General features: G+C 37.2%; 1 long non-coding RNA gene across 1 annotated transcript; it reads right to left on the bottom strand.

The window, feature by feature from the left end:
• LOC107644690 lies at positions 2,261-3,276 on the bottom strand. The gene is made up of 3 exons (XR_001621376.2): positions 2,997-3,276; positions 2,856-2,904; positions 2,261-2,773 (listed from the first exon to the last, which is right to left on the bottom strand). It is a non-coding gene; the product is annotated as an uncharacterized LOC107644690 (long non-coding RNA).

Genomic DNA, 4,284 nt, shown 5'->3' with positions numbered 1-4,284 from the left:
CACTCGATACGTCCATCTCCTTTCATTTAAGCTGGCTTAGGTTGTAAGACATGAATTTGATTTAAAGGCGTGCTTCAGAAGTTACGACATACGGAGTATGTTGGAATAGGTTCGAAAGGTATGACAAAAACTATTTGGCACGCCACGCTATATCCTTAATATTCAATTTAAAGTTCCAACTTATCTAGCCTTCCTTTCTCCGAAATTTATATCCAAGCATTTCCCCAAAAACTTCTTACTCAGGGCGTCCGTTACCACTTCACGATGTTGTATTTACACGTATCCTAAACCCCTCTGGTAATGTATCGCACTAATTCTGAGTTGTTAAATAAGTTCGGGTATTCTAATTACTGGATTTGGGGTTAATCATTCTCTTGGAGTTTGAAAGCTCTCTTCATATTCGGGTATCTATGTAACCGGTGTATTTCTAGCGCATTAAACTAATCATAGGCTTTGTGTCTTTCTATCTGAAATGGAAGTTCTGACACACCTTCAAGAATTGTCTTAGAAACTCTCTCGTATAGAGGTTTGATTTCATCTCCACTTACCTCTTAACAATTAACATCTAAAGGCTGTGTTCGCTCTACTCCTCTTCCTCAAAGTTTCACCGTCACTAAATTCCAAACAATAACTCTGCGTAACCTTCAACACTCCTAATTTCTTAGATATGGTCCAACCTGCTTCCACTACGTTACTTAATCCTTAACCTTCAAAAGTCTAACCACCCCTCTAAGGTAGCTAAGTGTCACTCCGTCTCAATAACCAATAGTTTTTGACTAATTATCGACTTGGACCTCATGATTACTGAAACTTGTCATACATCACGAATGAGTATTACATATTAACGGTATGCAAGGAAATTAGAAATTCAACTGATGGTTTAAAATTACCTCGGCTATGAGAATTAAATTCAGTTGCATCCCGATTTTCTTTGTATGGACAATTCCAAGACATATGCCCTGGTCTCCCGCACTTGTAACATACGCCTAATCCGGCCCTGCACGGTCTGTTTGGATGGTACTCCTTGCACCTTGGGCACCTTAAATTATCCAGTTGAGTACTAGTTTTCCCTTCAGCATTCGGATCCAGACGGTTATCGTTCCTTCGGTCATTGCTCCAGCGCTGAGAATGTGAAGCGACAAAGCGATTCTTTTTGAAAGTTTGGCTCCTCGGTGTAATCTTTCCCTTTTTCTTTGTGAAGGGTTCTCGGTGATCACTTCTTGCTACCTCAGCCCTCCTTGAGCTTTCTCCCGTTGCCTGACCCACGTTAACCTGCTCCAGATAACTCAGTGGTACCCTTGTATTCGGAGCATTATGTCCACCTTCATATTCATTATCATCATTGTTGCCAGTTCCAGCTTGTGGTTGCACCCCATCCATTACTCGGATGGTCGCGACAGCAATAGTACCAATGGCAGCAGCAACACTCGTCATTGCGATCACGATATCGGTCAAACTATCTATTGGTATGGTTACCTCATTAGCCCTCCGTCTTTGACCTCGATTACGCTCACGACCGCGCCCACGAGATGCCATTTGGTTCCTGTTCACACCAAATAAGTGATATCAAGGTGATCAGTCTCAATATCTCTAGTTTAGTATTTCAAAGTCCCAAATGCATGCTCATGAGCATTCATGCCTCATATATCAGTTAGATACCCTAAATAGCATGTATAGACACCTAGAGTATGCCCAGAGGCATAATCAGTCCGTTCACTTCACTCATCCAGGTTTCTTTCTCAATTGGTTCTGAGTTAATATCATTTTTAATAAAGAAGTTACATTACCTGGAAGTTAAGTAAAAATGAGTCAAAATCTGTTTTTGAAACCAACAAGCTTAGTACCTTTCAATTTGAATAACTTTTATTACAAAACTCCAATTAAGCTAAATTTTGATTTGGAAACTCCTAGCTCATCCAGAAACAACTGTGTCTTGGTTGCAACCCAATTTCTATTCAATTCTAAGAGTTACAAGTATTGGAAGTTGATGCATAGCTTGCTGAAATCTGTTTCTTTTCAGTTTTGACCACCAATATTAAAAAATTCACAACTCCCAATCCTCAACTCTTAAAATTCTGAAGTTTTAGAGAAATGAAGCAAGTTAATAAAATTTTATAACAAAATTAATTTTGCTCCAAAACTCAACTCGTAGAAGTCGCAGCAAGACAAACAAGTTGCTGTTCTGTTTAACCTTTTCTGCTACAGGACAGATTTAACAACCTAACTTTAAAAATTTGCCATAAATTGTATATTTAACAAAAAGGTCCCAAATTTTCCAGTTTAGTTCCTTATATTCCCAAGTTTATCCCAGACTTAGTCTCATGCAATTCTGATCATTACATAATTAGTTACAGCAAATGCAATACCACCACAACACAACTCTACACCCTTATTAACAAACACCAATCCTAATCCATCATAAATAAATATAAGAGCACACCATTAATAACTTCCACACCTCATAATTCCAATATATATAGCCACCAACAAATCTATTCCAACAACATTACAAGGCTAATCATTAAATAGAACAAACAATTCAACTTATCCTATGGTTCCTCTAACCTAAGTTTTCACAACACCGTAAATATTAAACGTGCGAAACTTGAACCATACCTTGGCCGATCACTTAGTTCACCCAAGGCAGTCTCACAACTCAAAATCACAGCCCCTCCAAGCTCAATAAAATAGCCCCAAAGTAAGCCTTGTCACCAACAAAGCTCCAAGTAATCCAAATTCAAGTCCAATGCATAAACACCCTCTTAAACTACACCTAATACACATATATATGTTCCAATTCAGTTTTCTATTACCAAAAACAAGATTGAGCTAGGGTTAGGGTGTTCTTATCATACCCATATGCTCAATAGCTTGAGCCCACAAGTTCCGGAAGCTAACTTGAACCTAGAACATAGAAATTGGACAAGATTCACCATAGGTTTCCAAGTTTACCAAAGAAAGAGGGATAGGGATTCTGAACTTAATAGGAGGCTTACCAGTGAAATTGTTCGGATAGAAAGGTAGAGCTCGACGCGCTGAGCGTGTGGCCGCGAACAGTGCGGCGATCGGAGCCCAGACGGAGGAGTTATGGTGGATCAAAGGGTTAGGGTTTGAAAGCTTCTCTCCCTTTCCTCCAATTCTGTTTTGGCGTTGCAGCAACTAATGAGGAAGAAGAAGGCTGCTGTTTCCTTTATATTATGGGTCCGGTTGGACCCACGGGCTCGGTTTGTGCCCCGGTTCAACCGATTCGGTCCTTCCGGTCCGATTTTGGGCCAAATTTTCGAAATTGGTATCAAAATTCTCGTTTTGACGAGCTCTATCCTATTTTGATACTAGTTTTGTATTTTTAATTTTCTTATTTAAAATTCGATTTATTGACTAATTATTTTCCGATTTTAGCGGGGTTTACATGATTTATCTCTGTTTTTTATCTTATAAAATTCTTTGTAATCAAACTTTATACCTCCTCTCAGACCATAGTTTAACATCGAATTTATCTATTTTCTTACTTGATTTTAGAATTAATGTATAATTTGTAAGTGTTGTTTGACTATTTTTTTTATTCTGCAATAAAAAAAAGGAACTTTGTAGAGATATTAATTGTAGTTGATTAGCAATGACTTAGTGACTTAGTGATTAAGAAAATCAACATATTTAAATCTATAAAATAGGCATCATGTGTAATAGTCCGTCATGGATCTGAACTCCATTTAAAGGTATGCCTGCTCGTTAATGGATTGGTGCATGTATAGGTAGAATTCAAATCCAAAACTTACTTAGGTAGACGAGTAAGTTGATAATTCGACCAACCCCAAGTTCTCTATTAAGAAAGTATAATTGAGAGTAGAGTTATATCTTATTGCTATCATGTTGCTCTTTTTCTCTAATATGTTGTTATATTATTATTGACAAAAACTTATATTAAAGCTATATTGTATTATTATTGAGATATTAATGTAAATGAGCCATCTAAACAAAATCAATTGTGAGTATTATACTATTATACTTTAAAATTCGAATAAATAGTTATTTTTTATCATAAAAGATTTGAATGCTGACAAAATTGACTATGAAACAATAAAATTAAAGTTTATACCCATAAAAGATCGACTTTATAGGACAAAATTATCTGAATCCTAAAAAATTACCAAAACCTCTAAATTATTCTTCTCTCAACCATCATCATCACATTACTTTTTCTCTCTCCTTCCTCTCCCAGCACAGGCTTGCTGCTCCAATCCCCCTTCATTCCCTTTCATTCACCACCACCACCACCACCGCTGC

Source organism: Arachis ipaensis, chromosome B05 (assembly GCF_000816755.2).
Source record: "Arachis ipaensis cultivar K30076 chromosome B05, Araip1.1, whole genome shotgun sequence".
Lineage (NCBI taxonomy): Eukaryota > Viridiplantae > Streptophyta > Magnoliopsida > Fabales > Fabaceae > Arachis > Arachis ipaensis.
The sequence above is the reverse complement of the archived record's forward strand: the minus strand, read 5'-3'. Positions and strand labels throughout refer to the sequence as shown.